Here is a 16,452-nt window from a genome sequence, read left to right on the forward strand (position 1 = left end):
CTTGCCATTAGAAACTTAGTATATTAATGCATTATTTGAATTTGCCACATCTTCATTTCATTTCATGATTTGGGCTCTTGTCTAGCTGTTCCTCTAGATTATAAGCTTTTTCAGTGCCCAGATTTTCTTAGTGTTTTGTAACTTGGTGTTGCCTAGTGGTCTTGTTTTTCATTTATTGGGATTATCTGATGGATGTAGTCAGGTGTGCATATAGCTGAGTGACCTGGTAGGTGGGTCTGCCTTGGTCCCTACTTGAAACTTGCCGCCCTTGGACATGTGGCAGGCAGACTACGGAACGTTCTGATGACCTTGTATAGCCAGCCCCTCCTCTGGCCCTTGGACACCTACCCACTGCTTACTCCTCATCTGTTGAGCCGACAGGTGAGCCAGGAGATACGTGGTGTTGGGAATATGGGAATGGCCATGGCCTCTGGGCCCCTGCCCATCAGCAGTGGGGGCGGTGCTCCGGGAGGGAGCGCCGTTGGGTTCTCATTTGAGTCCCTTCTTCCGGATCCCCTTCCTCTTTCCGGCGCTCAGCTATGGTTCTTCTCCGTCTCCAGATGTTTTCTCGACCCACATGTACTTCCAAAGGGAGCTTATCCCCAAAGCTATCAATGCAACCGGCCAGCTGACAACTCTCTAGTTCAAACCTCCAGATCCAGTCATCCCCCTTTTAAGACTGTGGTTAATTCTCTGAGCCTTTCTGGGCCTCAGTTTCCCCATCTGTAAATAGGGATAAAATGACCTTCCTTACTGCTGTGTATTATAGAAACTGCTTGCCAATGTCTGGCACCCAGCGGGTGCCCAGGAAGTGGTAAACGTTATGTTCAGTTTATCTTACTAAGGTTCTGCTGTAGGATACCCCTGAGATCACTTACATTATCTGGAATCCTTAATAAGGAACATTTGGGGGAAAAAATGAAAGCAAGTACAAAATATGGTAGGTCGCAGCTTCTCCTGCCCCCTCCACATGCAGGCGAGGCAGCTCAGGGCCCCTGCTCTCCTCAATGTGTGAAGTATGTGTCCTGTTTGTACTTTTCCTTGTTAATCTGTTTCTCCAAAGGTTGTCGTTCGTCACTTCCTTTCGTCGTCTTCGGAGCAGTGATGTTAACAGATGCCAAGGTTGTTTTGAGCTGTAAATGACTGGTGTTGGGAGACGGTGGCTGGTGACAGCAAGGGAGTCATGGAGCCAGTGCCTGGGCCCCGTGTGTGGGGGGGACTTTCCAAGGCAGGCCGCGGTGGTCCCGGCCTGGCACAGTGGGTGTGCGGCGGGGCGGGGGGGGCGGGATGAGGCACCTAGAGCTGGACTCCGGGTCACTCAGTCAGCCTTCGAGAATAGCTTTTCTCTCTTTCATCTGCAGCGCTCTTGTCTGGGAAGCGTGCTTAGAGTTTGAAGCAGAAGTGAGGGTTGGAGTGAGAGAGAGGATGTAGTTGAGCCCTGCAGGAAGGGCCCTCTCAGCCGGGGCACAGGGGCTGCCCGCCGTCCGCTTCCCGCTACTAGAAGGGTGTGAAGAACGCCCCTCACTCAGACAGAACTGCCTGGGTTCGGTCCCCTCCCACACTGGCCCCTCGGACGGCGTTTCAGGCCAGAAGGTAGATGGTGTTCTGTGTCCTTTCCAACAGTCTTCTGCCCCCCTCCCAAGTTCAAGACAGCGACCCCCTATCCACAGTCTCGCTTTTCACGGGGGCGGTGGTTCGTGATCAACCCCCGTCCAGGCGTCAGACGGTCGGGCGCAGCCTTGCACTGTGTCACTCACCTCACTCTGTGTCATTGCGGAGGTGGCTCATCACCGTACACCCTCACTAGAAGAGTGGGGACGACACAGGATGTTTTGATAGAGAGAGGGACGCCCCATTCACAGAGCTGGCAGTAGGGGGTATTGTGGGAATCGTTTCATTTCCACATAGATGCTGTTGACCTCTGGCCGTGCCTGGCATGTATATTACACTGTCCCGTAGGTATGTGTGCATAGGAAGGAAGAAGCATGCATAGGGTTCGGTGGTACCTGCAGTTTCGGGGATCCACTTGGGGTCTTGGAACACATCCCCTACTGATAAAGGGGAGATTCCTGTATCACAAAATCCAGTCAGCTCTGCCCCCAAAACATTTTCTGAGTCTGATCATGATTCTTGGTTCCTACCACCATGATCCCAGATTAAACCACCAGCATGTCCTGGTTGGTCTATATGAGCATCCCAACTGAGCCCTTGCTTCTGTTCATGGTCCCTACAATCCATTCCCTACATGCTGCTAGAGCACTCAAGGGCCAAAGCCCAGATCCACAGAGAGTGGTTTTCAGGCCTTGAAACCCGATCTGGCATTGGCTGGCATTTCTGGATTTCTAGCCTGAGTGGAGTCAGCCACCCCCATACTTCTTACCATCTCTCTCTTGTGAAGTGTGGCGTCTTCTCCATGCCTGTCCCACCATTGCATTCAGGGAGCAGGTCCCTGGTCACCCTGTGCACCGTCTACAGATGGACAGTAAATTTTGCCCCAGGATGGATCACAGGCAACGTCCCCCCATCCCTGGTGTAGACCACTTGGATGACAGGATCTGGAACTTTTGAACAGGTGATATTTAGATGAGGTTTTGGACATAGAGTTGACGCTGTAAAGGGTTGAGACTTGTGGAAATTTGGGTTGGAGTGAGTGTGCTTTGCATGTAGGACGGATGTGAATCTGGGGAGCCAGATGCCAGACTGTAAGTGGGTTGAATGGTGACCCTCCCCTAACCATATGTCCACATGAAACTGGCGAATGTGACCTTATTTGGAGAGAGGATCTTTGCAGATATAATTAAGTTAGGAGATGCGGTTATTCTGTGTGAGGGTGGGCCCTAAGTCTGATACCTCGTGTCCTTACAAGAGGAGAGGGAGAGCGGACAGGGGCGAAGAGGCTGCGGGATGGGGCGGAGGCAGAGTGAGGGCTGATGGGGGCTATGCTGCCCCTACCTAGAGCCCCGGAAGCTAGAAAGCACCAGAAGGAGCCTCTGCTAGAGCTTTCAGAGCTTGGTTTCAGTCTTCGAGTGGCGCGAGAATCAATTCCTGCGGATTCCTGCCGCCAGCGTTGTGGTGATTGGGCTCAGCAACCACAGAGACCCCGTGCACGTCCTTCAGCCTTTCCACCCTCTTTCTTGTCAAGTGCCAAGCTCGCTTCCACCCCTCTGGGGTCTTCAGATCGGCTGTTTTCTTTCCCAGAACTCCCTTCACCTGAATCTCTAAATATCTGGCACCCTTCCCTCCGGGGGTCCACTCCAACATCAGCTACCAAGAGTGGCCTTGGCCAACACCGATGTGAATGGGCTCCCTGGCTACGCTGTGTCACTCCGCCATTCCTTCCAGTTCATTCCACCATCTAATTATGTCCTTCCATGTTCTTTATTCTCTGTCTTTCCCTAACAGAACTGTAAGCACCTTGAGGGTTGGGCCAAAGACAGTCCCTGTGTCATCGATGATCTTAAGTAGATTTGCTAAAGGGGTGATAGATGGGTAAAAGGCAGAGAAGGCCCTGGTCCTGCAGGCTCATATCTTCTCACCTTGTGTACAGAGGCAAACATGGGGACCAAGGCCACGAGCAAGCCTCTGACAGTGCTCACAGCCCACTCCGTGACTCTGGCTGCTGGCAGGGCCTCTGCCCTTCACTGCTCTGTTCCTTCCCCTTCTGGCTGGAGACTCTTTTCAGGGGCTTTGGGTTCCCATTTTGCTTGGTCTTCGGCTCCCCTGTGGCCCCGTCACCCGCCAATGCCTGGACGCCAGCTGCTGGCCCGGGCGAGCTCACATGCTCGGAGTCTGCTCCTCGCCCCGTCTCAGCCTCTGCCCTTCTCTTTGCTCTTCTTTCTCCTCTTCTTTCCAGTCCAGATCATCTTGCTTAATACGTCCACAGTGATCAAGCTCCAGGCAGTGGGGCTCCAAGGTGGGTGGGCCCCTGTGCTGAACACACATGTGGGTCTTGAATGAACCAACAGGCCATGTGCACCGGCAAATGACATGGTTATTTGCAAAAAGCGTGTACCTGCCTTTTAAATGATCTAAATTTGTGACTCGCCCACCTTCTGTCTCCTGGAGGGACCCCAGTCTGCGAGGGGGGTGAGGGACCCTCAGGCATAGAGACCAGTGGCATCCCCTCTTTCCCTCTCCCCTGGGTGGTCTGCCTTGCTTCTGAGAAAATAGGGGAATTGGGGAGGGGGCGGCAGCGGGAGGTCCTGCATGAGGTCTGGTGGCTCCCATCCATCCCACCTTGCACATTCCCAGCCACTGCTCCCAAGATGGCGAACACAGCAGGTCAGCTCCTGGTGGAAACAGGCACACAGGTCTCCAAGGCTGGATGACTCCTGCCTTCTCCCTTAGAGACGGGGCTGGGCTCACTCTTCAGTAAGAGAACCCTGAGAACCCTAGGTATTTGAGCACGTCTCAAAAGTAGCCGCTCCTCTTCCCGTGTTTGTGGATGGCAGCTCAGTTCGGCCAACTCGCTGGATGAGCTGCAGTCGGATGTTCACACCGGCCACGTACTGAGAGACACTAAGGATATGAACGTGATGATGACACGGACCTCACCCTCAGGGGCTCCCCTTCCATCAAGGACGTGTTGCCACAGATGAGGAAGCGTGAGAACTCGATGAGAAGCCTCTGTTTGTTTTGAGCTTTAAGACCTAAGGCAAATTACCTAATCTCTCTCTGCCTCAGTTTCCCAGATGGCGGAAAGGGATCGTAAAGGTATCTACCCATGGCTGACTTGGAGACCCTGTGCAGTGAGGTGTGGACGGAGCTCATTAGCATGGTGCGCGGCACACAGTGGAGACAACAGATGACCGCTTTTAATCATGAGTAACGGTCTGCAGACGACCCTCTTGCCATCCACCTCTTGGGTTTCCTATCTGGCCACGTGGAGGGTAGATGGCACCCCCCGTGTTTGCGTTGGCCTGGGTATCGTGGTGGAAAGCTGCTCCCAAACGCATTTGGGGAGCGAAAGCAGAGCTCTTGGTTTTGAGACGGGCTGTCTTCTGGAACTGCCTCCGGACTCTCTCCTGATGTGCCCCCAAGCTTCCTTGAAGCAGACATGAGACATCGAAGTTTCCAACTTTATCAATAAACTCCTACACTTTGCAGAAAGAGTGACCCGGGGCTGCTTGAGAGTCTGTGTCTAGGAGTGCCTGGGGGAGGGCCCATTGCTCTGCGGCAGTGAGGAGCCGGAGGAAGCGGAGCAAGGTTCACTGGGTGATGGGAACGGAGGGCGGAGGCAGCCGCGGGGCGACCAAGGCCGCCCTTTGGAATGAACGCCCCGCAGGCCAGTCTGACCACACCCTCAGCCATGATCAACCAGATCAACCAGCACTGGGAAGTCGGGAGGCTGGGGGGCTGGGAGGATGGCTGGCCTTGGCCCAGAGGGAGGCTGGGTGGTAATCCCCAGGTGCTGGTGAGACCCCACTCGCCAGGTGCTTGGAGCTGCTCTCCTATTGGCTGGCCAGCCCTGCTCATTTGCATGCTGGATGTTCCCACTTCCTGCTCCCCCCTCACCAGCACCAGGGACCCTGTGTCCGGCAGCTCTGATTCCCAGGCTCCGTTGGACTGCCCTGGCCCAACACCCTGGGCTCAGCCTTGTGGCCATTGTCACAGTAGTCACCTTACTGTTGTTGGGCTCATTCTGCCTCCCCTGCGAAAGGGTAGGCACAGCAGCAGAGGCCGAGGGAGCCCTCCAAGTGCCCGATCCACAAGCCAGGGGCAAGCTTGGGGCCTGCACTCGCGGGGTTGCATGGTCACCCTCGTCATCAGCCGGGCAGCAAAGCTGTCACCAGCACAGAGCTGTTAAGATGCACGTTTCACTGTGTAAGTCGCCTTACTTAGACTCCTCCCAGCAGCCCTGGGAGCTAGCCGGGGGTCGCTGTTGTCACTCTTTTTCCAAGGAGGACCCCGATGTGGAGAGAGAGCTGAGCAGTTGCTCCCCGCCCCGCCTGCTGAGTGGCATCTGAACCTGACGGAGAGGCGGATGCCCTTGACCGCAGCTCTCCGAAGGTGCGCTCCAGTGTGTGGGGAGACAGTTCGGGTGCGGGCCGAGGGGCCCAGGCAGTAAGACCCCGCCCTGGATCTGCCTCCAGAACCTGCTGCCTCCGCAGAAGGCACGCCTTGAATGCCTCCCTAATGATTGTTTACCTTTTTTTTTTTTTTTTTTTTTTTTTTTTTTTTGCATAAAGAGAGAGCCCGCCAAGAGCTGAGAGCCTTTGGCGCACAATCGTACCTGGATGGACATTTGATTGGGTGTTCCGCACTTTCATTTCTGTACTTTTCAAGTTATTGTCTCCAAATGGCAGGTGGAACTGGTTTCCATTTGTGTAAATGACCTTGTGTCTTTCTAAAGCAAACATTCTGAGGAGAAACGTTGTGGGTCAGAGAGATAGTGAGTGGTGGCAGAGGAAGGAGGGGCCGGAGACGGTCCCGCTGCCCGTCCGCAGGCGTGTTCACACTTGGCCCCGCCTCTTCGGAATGCCCATCACCTACGGGCTGCGGACTGCGCACGTCGGGGGCGCTCCTCGCCCTTGCCCTGCATCGTGATCTAGGGATTCCCTGCCTTTCCCTCGTCTCCCCTGCTGACCAACGGGCTTCTAAGGTGCCAAGAAGTGTCTCAGCTCTGCACGCCCCCCGGGCTCCGGGCACGCTGCTCCCTAGTCGCTGGCGGTCGTTGGATCCTTAGGTTGTGGGCTGAAATATCACATGACAGAACCCGACGTGAGCCCAGTTGGGCCACGAATTGATCCCTTATTCATAAATTTGAGGAAAAGGCCAACACAACTCACCATTTCCCTAATTCTAAGCATCTCCTAGCCTCTTGTTGCTTGGGGCTGTGGTGGCCACAGCAGGGAACGGGGGTGGCCTCTCTGCCAGGGGGAACTCTGGGCGGCTGTGAAGATTGGAGAATGTGGGAGAAGATGCAACCAGCTGAGACCTTTCTAGAAATACATGAAGTGTATTCAGCTCTGGCAAAATACACACATATTTATAGCTTAGTTTCTGCTGTGAAACAATAACCCCAGTAGGGATAGTGATGACTGATTAGAAAACATTGGTGTTGCAAGTGAAAGAGACAGGCTCGTGCTGCCGTAGAACATAGACTTGGGGGCGCCTGGGGGGCTCAGCCGGTTAAGCGTCTGGCTTCTAGCTTCGGCTCAGGTCATGATCTCACGGTTCGTGGGTTCGAGCCCTGCGTCGGGCTCTGTACTGACAGCTCAGAGCCTGGAGCCTGTCTTCGGATCCTGTGTCTCCCTCTCTCTCTGACCCTCCCCTGTTCATGCTGTCTCTCTCTGTCTTTCAAAAATAAAAACATTAAAAAAAATTTAAAAAAAAGAACATAGACTTGACTGTTGTCCAGATGAGGGTCTGATTCAGGTAGGGCTTGATCCAGGGCCTTGGATGATGTCACTCTGGACCTGATTCCCTCGGTCCCTCCATTCTGTCTTCCATGGTATTGCCTTCAACCTTAGTCTCCACAGGGAGGGGGACAATGGCTTTTCTTTCCAGAAGCCAAGGCGAATGTTGCCTGATATGTCATTGGCTCTGATGGAATCCTGTGCCCATCTCTGGACAAATCAGAGTCAAACAGGCCGGAATTAAGAATCTGACCCCACCCCCTTTCAGCCGTGTGACCTTTGGCAGGTCATTTTCCTCCCTGGGTCTCATCCGTGCAATGGGGATAATGACGTGCTGCTAGGTAGGGGTGTAGTCAGGATTAAATGAGAGAGTGTTGGGAAGACATGAGTGTCCCTGTGGAGCATCTACTAAGTGTGAGGGACGGGGTCACGGCAGTGCCTTCTAGCAGCTTCTTGGTCGTGGGGGGCAGACACTCACCGGGCCATCCCAGAAGGAGGCATTTTGTCACCATTCTGAAGAATGCCGTAAAGGACCAGTCCTGAGAGGCCAGGAGAGCGAACCGGCCTTGGTCTGGGGTCTGAGGGAGGCCAGACAACTCTGTGAAGAGTAACCGATAGACTGACCTCGTCACTGTCCCTGGGACGTGCCACGTTCATCCAGTACACGGTTCCCTGTGTCTAGAAGGCTCCACCGTCTCTGCCTGCGGCTGGCTACTCCTTCAGCTCCTTTGGCCTCTGCTAACAGGCATGTCCCCAGAGTGCCGCCCTCTCCCCTGGGTGCAAAGCGGGGTCCCTCGCCCCGCCCTGCCCCCCTGGTCACCCTCCAGCTCTCGCTTCATGCAGGTGTCCTCAGAGAGCTTGTCCCAACCCCAAATCACATTAGTTAATTATTCGAGTTTTCACTGTTTATTGTCGTTGCTGCTGATCGCAGGTGGGCGTCACGGGGAGCTCCCTCCTGGTTGGCATTCCCCGTGGCAGTGTCGGGGGTGCTGTCTGGCTCTGGGGGCACTTAACCAACAGTTGTCGAATGGATAAAGGAATGAACCCAGAGCGCTTTTGACTGTACTTTCACTGTGATACCAGCTGACATCTCTGGAATCAAACAGCTTCATGCTACGGCGAAAAGGCCCTACCGTTTCCCTTTCTGGCCGCACGCAGTCCATCACCACGTCCGGGCGGGACGCTGGCTCCTGCTCTCGGGCTCTGGGAAGGTAGCAGGCCAGATCCTGCCCTCTCTGCATTTCTGGACTTGAGTTATGACTTCCAGACTCAACGGCTTTGCTCTTTTGTCCAACTGGTGTCCTGCTGAGGCAGCCCCCTCGTCGTTTCAGAAGGAAGCCTTTGCCGGCACAAGGAAATGTGGAGCTCATTAAAACCCCAGTTGTGAAATTTTGTTCACAAGGATATGCGTCTGTGCTACAGCTCCACAAGTTCTCAGGAATCCTTCTTTATCCGAACTTCTGGAAAGTTCGGGACTCAGGCAGCCCCCTCGGAGTCTGTCCCACCTTCCCCCACGCCCCGGCCGTCTCTTCTCCTCCACCCCACCTACTTTCACATCCCTCCCTCCCTTGGTTTCTCCGGACGGTCCCTGGGCGTGAGGGAGACCGAGGTGAGGACAAAAGTGTGTGACACACCGCAGAATGCACGCAAATCCAACAGATATTTTTTCTCTGACCCTGGGAGCGCAAGTTTAAACATTTCCATGTAAGGAAGTGAAGCTGGCCATGTGCGGGAGCCCTCCACAGACCCCAGGGCCCGTGAATCACCCCAGAGGCCACGGTTTTAACTGCTGCCGATTCTCACGGTTTGCACTTTGGGGCCCAAATTCATGTGCAGACTCGACCAATGTGGACAGATCGCTCAGGACTGAGGTGCCACTTCATGCCTGTGGTAGGATTTCAGTCCCTGCGTGTGGTAGGCTTTACACCTCCCTTCCCAAGCCCTTGACCCCCTGGTCCTGCTGTGCCCTCTGAGGCACAGGCGCTTGGCCGCAGGAGCTGCCTTGGCCAGTGGGATGTTCACAGATGTGGTGTCAGCAGAGGCCTGAGAAGCGTCTGAGCAAAGGGTTTTCTGTCTCTGGGGCCCCTCTCTCTGCCGTGGGGAAGACGCGCCTGGGCTGGCCTGCTGGAGGGCGAGGCGCCAACGGAGCAGAGCTGGGTCATCCCTTTGTCCCGCCCAGAGTCAACCTGCGCCCCTCAGCAGCCAGCTGGTGGCTCGTGAGCCCAGCAAGAGTGCGGGGCCGCCTCGCCGACAAACGCTCTTGCTCACATCATTATGGTGTGGGGGATGCTTGTTACGCACGCTACTGTGGCGGTAGATAGCAAACACATCACCCTCCAAGGACGTCCACTCTTCCAGGAGAGAACAGCATGTGCACTGCTCTACCCACAACCACTACTACAGCCAGTAACACTCATTAAATAACTTATTTTGTGTCAGAACCTGTATTCACCCATTTCCCTACATCCCCTCATTTAAGCCGTGTGTTGGCCTTGCTAGGTAGTTCTTACCATTCTCCCCATTTCAGAGATGAAGAAACTGAGGCTCAGAGAGGTGAAGTGACTTGGCGAAGGTCACATAGCTGGCAAGGGTAGTGGCCAGGATCACCACCCAGGTCTTTTTGGCTCCAAAGCCCAGGAATGTTATTGTTATGCACAGCTACAAGTCTTTTGAGGCTATAAGCAGGTGTAAGAGGGTCAGGAGGTATTTCCTATAAGGAAGAAAATCAGGTAGAACTTTCTGGAAGGGGCAGCATTTGGATTTTCAAGTGGCTTTGCGTAGGATTCAAGCAAGTAAGGGAGAGGGAATGGAGGGGTGCCTGTGTGAATATTTTTCTTCTGGAAACAGATCAAGGCATCAGAGAGCCGCCGGGACCAGGTTTCCCGTGCCCAGAGGCTGGCGGCATTGGGCGGACACAGGAGCTCACCACGTTATGAGCTTAGGAAGGATAGAGTTTGTGCAGAATTCCTCTGCTAAGAGTCACGGCTACATCCAGGTGGGGGAGGCGGGCAGGTGCGTGGTCGGGTGTTGACTTAACTTGCTCCAAAGCATCTCTTGCAGGACTCTACTCGGATGCCTGGAATCCCCCCTCCGGCAGGCTCTGCGGCCCCCGTTAAAAGCACACGTGTTGAGATAAGCGGAGAGGGTGTGTAAGGACGTGTGAGTGGCCCCGGTGGGGACTCCCGGAAGGGGCTGGGGAAGGTGCGAGCTGGAGGCACCCTGGAGGAAACCAGGCAGTGAAGCGTAGGACGGGGATTCCCAAACCAAACATGCCTCCGCCAGGGCTGATGCGGTTGAAGGTGGAGACTCCGCCTTCCCCCAGGAAACGGCCCTTCTGCGGCGCGGTGCTGGGCACGAGGCTCCGGGCTGGCGTGGCCCCTGACGGCTGTCTAATATGCTGCTTCAGGGGTCGGGCGCCCCCCCCATGCTTCCGTTTCTGCCGCCACAAGAAGTGATTTTGGAAGAGCACCCGTGTCTTGCTGCCAGAAGTGTGGAGCCTCGGATCTTCTGGAAAGGCTTGAAATCTTTATTTTGGTGGCACGTCCCACCCCCTGTCCAGGTCGACTGGCGTGCCCGTGCAGGTGCCGTGCTCGAGGACCACCACCAGCCGCTGATACCTGTCACCCCCATCTCTGCCCCAGGGGTCCCGACAACCCACTCCATCCGTGTCTCTATAAGTCGAGGCAAAACATCAGGATGCCTCTGGCTACGCAGGTAGCAGAAACCTGATTTGAGCTGGCTAAAACAAACATGGGAACGTAGGGGGAAAGTGCTAGGTGCCGTGTTGGACCCCGGGACTCCACATAGTCTCAGCTCCCTACTCCTACCTTCTGCCTCTGCTCTGTGTTGGGCAGACTTTTCCCTCAGGGTGGCAAGATGGCTGCCAGCACCTTCAGGCTTCCCTCCGATTCGCTCAGCGGCTCCACGGAGAAACACCCAAACTCCCAGAACTGAATCTCATGGGCTCTGCTGGGGCCAGGCTCCATCCTCCGACCAATCATTGTATTCAAGGTTGGGTTCATTTCCTCTAGCTGCTAGACCGAATCACCACAAACTCAGGGGCATAAAACAACACGGATTTGTTATTGCCATTATTCCGAGGTCTGCCTATCTCAAAGGGGCTGGGATGCCCTGATTCGTCAAGCCCGGCCCGGAGCCCCACACAAGCTACACAGCATGGGGAGAGGTAGTTTCTCCAGGGAAGATATAGTCCAGACCCGGAGGAACAGGATGTCGAAGGGGTAACAACAGCAAAGGTCCACAACGGAAAACGCCGGAAAAATTCTAAAGCTCCCGCAGACAGTTTTTGCTAGACTCACCGTCAGATTCCTGCTTGGGACCAACCGATCTCTTTAGCCCTTCAACACACGTAATTTGGCAGGGCTGGCATTTGGAACACATTGAGGTCATTTCATTTCATTGGGACTTTTATATACAACTCATGTCGCTCTTTACGCAAGGGGTTGGGAGCCTGGCGCACCCTGCGGGGCATCTCACAACGAGCCCCATGCCGACAAGGAGGCCCACAGCCGGGGCACTCATGGTCTGGTTTCTGAGCGAGTCCAGGCTTCCGCTGGTCAGGCCGGTCGGGAGGAGGGAACTCCAGGGTAATGGAAAACTACATAATGTATTGTGCTGCTCTTACTTAAGTCCCTTAAATTTCAAAGAAAACAATCTTCAAAAGAGTCACAAAGCACATGAAGGGCTAACTGGAGGCGATGCTTATCTCGATAAATCACAATATTCTTAACGGCTGGATTTCGAATCTGAGTTCAAGTGAGAGGTACAGTCTCAAAGATCTGGGGACATTATCTGCCCGCCGGGAAGAAGTGGATGGAACGCGAACAGAATGGCCCTGCCGTGCCCTCGGCGGGACCCCAGAAGCATCCTGATCCCTGATGGCAGAGATGGTGAAGGAGGACCAGGGAGCAGGAGCGGGGCCGCTTATTAGTGTCCGCCGCAGAGGGGCGCCGGTCCTTCGGGTGGCCTTTCATCTGAGACGATGGGAATAAAGAAGCCAGACAGGTGGAGAGGTGATGACTTGTCAAGATACGCAGGAGAAAATGAGTGTGATTACAGCCCTGGGGTAGGAGCTTGAGTGGCAGCTGCCCGATGGTTATGAACTCTGTCCCAGGAGTCGGATAATACTGATTCTGAATCCTGACTTTGCCACTTTAATGGCTGTGTGACCACGAGCCCGTCACTTTAACCTTTTTGAGCGTCTATAAGCGTGAACCTTTTTTCATCTAGAAGATGGGGATAATGATAGTATGAGATTTTTTGAGCTGTCACAAGGGCAAAACCATGATTAAAACCCTCACCAGGCCCCCGTCGAGTCACGTGAATTGCCTGTTTCCTTCGCACACTGTTTAGCCTGAAGCCCAGTGGGCTGGTAGTGTTCCAGACAGAATGCTTTCCTTTGAAGGTGACAGAATCCCAAATCAGCTTAAACTAGAAAGAACTGATGAGCTATTACAAATGAAAGGTGCAGGGATAGGATGGATTTCAGGCCCAGATGGATCCAGGGGCTCAAAAGTGGACACCGACCCAGTCGCTCTTGGCTCCCTTTCCTCTGTTGGGTCCCTCACCAGGCAGGGTCTGATGAAGCTACCCGTAGCTTCAGGTCCGTTTCCTCTCTTTGCCACAATCCCAGTGAATGGAGAACTTCTTTCTCAAGTGTTCCAGCAAAGTCCTGAGATTGACTGATTTGTCTAACCTCGCCCAGCCCTGAACTGATCACTGTGGCCAAGCGGACAGTGGAGTCCCAGCACATGGACAAAGGATGGGTGGGCAAAAATAGCCAATGTCTCCCACAGTGGCCTTCAAGGTTATGGCTAAGGAATCCATCGATGCACCATTAAGTGGACAAATAATCCAACAGAGACAGGATGAGGCCTCTGAGAGCACGGACTCCCAGACCGCTCCCGATTTTCTTAAAGCCTCCTCCCCCCACACACCCGACAGTGATCAGACCGTGAGGGCACACCCGCCTTCCCCTGTCCTCTCTCCCCCGCCCCTGCTGCCCTCTCCCCTCCATCCTGCCCCTCCCCCTTGCCTAGTTTAATGAGGCCTGTCCAGACTTCAGCCATCAGCAAACCAGCTTTGTCATTTTGCCAAGTCTGCAGACCACCTTTACGATGACAGCTTCGTGTTTTAATTCAGGTTACTTTTTTTTTTTTTTACTTAAAAATTTAGAAAGGAATGCTCTTTCCACCACACAGGGAAAACCAGTATCTCTTGTCATAAATACAAGATAAATGTAAAATTAAGTGCCAGAAAACATCACCCAGTCCTGAGTGCACCAGCAGGAACAACCAGGTCCAAGAATCGGCGTGGAACATGGATAGACAGGCCTCCAAAGAAGACATCTGAGAGGCAGGTCAACACATCCTGAAGAGATGCTCAGTCGGCATCATGAATCATGTGGGAACACGCAGATGGAAGCTACAAGGAGGCGCCTCCTTGCCTCACGCTCATTAGGATGGCTGCTATCAAAAAAAAAATAAAAAAAACGGCAGTGTTGGCGAGGATGTGGAGAAATGGACACTGTGGTGGGAATGCAAAATGGCGCCACCACCGCGGAAAATGGTGTGGAGGTTCCTGACAACATTAAACGCAGCATCACCATATCATCCAGCGCCTCCGCCTCCGGGTATAAACCCAAAAGGGTAGAAAGCAAGCTCGGGAAGAGATGTTCGCACAGCGCATTCATAGCGGCATGATTCCCAACAGCTAAAAAACACGGAAGCAACCCGGTGTCCATCAACAGGTGACCAGCCAAGTGTGGTCTACACCTACACGGGAATTCTCTTCCACCTTCAAAGGGAGGGACATTTTGACACCTGCTACAGTGTGAATGAGGCTTGGGGACATCACTCTAAGAAGCCAGGCACCAAAGGCTCGTCTGCTGTGGGGGAGGGGACACGGGGCGTTGGTGTTGAAGAGGTACAGAGTTTCAGTTTTACACAATGAAAGAGCTGTGGCGAGGGGCCCGTGCCCGGGGCTGCACAAGAATGTGGACGCATTTATTGCCACTGAACTGTGCACTTAAAACGGTTACACATAGTTTACCAGAGTGTAAAAAAAGAAGAGCGAAAAGAGATCTATGCAGATTCCGTGCTCCAAAAGGAAGATTGTGTGGTTGCAGACGGTCCCGATAGAGGCGCTCTCCCTGGAGCAGCCCGAGGGCTGAGGAAGGCCAGGAAAGGTACAGCGGGGGTGGCTGCCCGTCGACCTGGCTAAGGACCAGTGTAAATTCTGCCTCCGTCGACTGTCCAGCCGACGTGGCGTCTTCTGGCCTTGGCACCCTGCATCCCTGGTTCTCGTGCCTGGACTTCCTGTGCCGTCAGCTGGATTAGAAGCCTCCACGGACTGAGCACCTGAGTCGTCCGCCCTGGGGTGTTGGTTTCGGACCACGCGGGGGAAGGCCGTGGACCCAGCCCATGGTCCGAGCAGCTCTGAACCCCCCCTGGGTCCGGGCGCGCCTGAAAACTACCTTCTACCCCTGTTCTCTCTTCAGCTGGTTCATGTCCTTGGGTCCCTCTCTCCAGCGACCCTGCAGTCCAAGGCGTTCTACCATGTACACGACGGATATTTTAATTCCAAGGAAAAGGATAATGATAGAACGACCACGTTCTAGCCCAGCAGAGACGGAGGATAATCCTGGCCTGGGGTTTTCCTCGTTTCCAAGGCATGGAGCCCCCATACAGAGCATCTGTCCTATTTGGTGACAGAGGACGCTCCAGGATGTCTCCACGCCTTGACTGGGACTCGAGGACCGGGCAGCGTGGAAGGGGTCGGGGGTGGGCTACGGAAACTTCCGCATCAGCTCGGTTCTGGGGACTTGACCACTTTCCGCCTCACTCTGCCGTGGCAGGGAACTCCCCAACTTTGAGTGGTGCACACAGCTGACCATCTGTGGTGCGCGGGGGTCCCATGGGTCCCATGGGGCAGCGTCCAGCCGGGCCTCTGCGGCTGGTCTGGAAGGCTGGGGCTCTGGGCACCCCCGGGCTCATGCATTCACGTGTCCGTGGTTGGTACTGACCGAGGCTGTGAGGCCTCGGATTCTCTCCGTGTCAGCTGCTCTGGGTGATCTCCGCGTGTGACTCATTCAGGCTTCCTTGCAGCACGGTGGCCGTGTTCACAGGACTGGTGTCCCCGCGGGAGAGTGCCAGGTGGCGGTCGTGGCGCCCTTGTGACTTTTGTGGCTGGTTAGGGGAATAGCCTCTGGGAGGAACGTCCAAGGACCTGGGACATGAGTTAGGTCGACCCCAGTGCCCTGCGTGTGGCCTGGCCTGCGAGCTGGCCATGCAGGGGGTTCCCTGGGGGGAAGCCAGCTGCCACCCAGCACAAGTGCCCAGTGCCCCCTGGCCCACTGCCTTGGTGCATCGTCCCTCCCTCTGGTTGGGGAACTCTGGAAGGGAGGGGCTCCAAGTGCGTCCAGGTGTCCTCAGAGGTCAGCAGTCCACGGCCAAGTACCTGGGAAGCGTTCATTCATCCACTTGCCCTCTCGGCCACGGCCACGAATCTTTCCCCGAGTGATTCCCGGGGTTCAGACTCGGTTCTCAGGCAGGTGGTATTGGTAACAGCAAAGTAAAACAGCCTTGTCCTCTGTGCTGCCCAGGCGAGCGGGGGCGGCCCTCGGCACACTGCACTTGGACAACCTTGGAGGAAACGGAGGGGAAGCCAGGAGCCCTCCCCGGTGCGGGTCCAGGACAGGCTGCCAGCGAGTCCGGCGCAGACCGCTAACCTGCTTCTGGGTTGACTTTGCTCCCCGGCCGCTCCCACGCCTCCAGGCCCGGAGCTCCTGGGAGAGGCGGGGAGACACCGCCTGTGGTGCCCGTGAGTCACGAGTGTAAAGTACACCCGGGGCCTTGGCAGGACGGGCTGTGCAAGGGTAAGGTGTCATTAGGTGAGCACTGAAAATGCTGCTTTCCTGTGGGCCCCGGGATCAAGGATAACAGCCTCCGGGTGCAGCCGTTAATCGCCAGCGGCGCTCCGAGGTGGGAGCTGCAGGTCCCCGGCAGGCGAGGCGGCGGGGTGCGCGGGGGAGCGCGCGCGCGGGTGCGTGTGCACACGCGTGCACGTGTGAGTG

This window comes from Suricata suricatta, chromosome 12 (assembly GCF_006229205.1).
Source record: "Suricata suricatta isolate VVHF042 chromosome 12, meerkat_22Aug2017_6uvM2_HiC, whole genome shotgun sequence".
NCBI lineage: Eukaryota > Metazoa > Chordata > Mammalia > Carnivora > Herpestidae > Suricata > Suricata suricatta.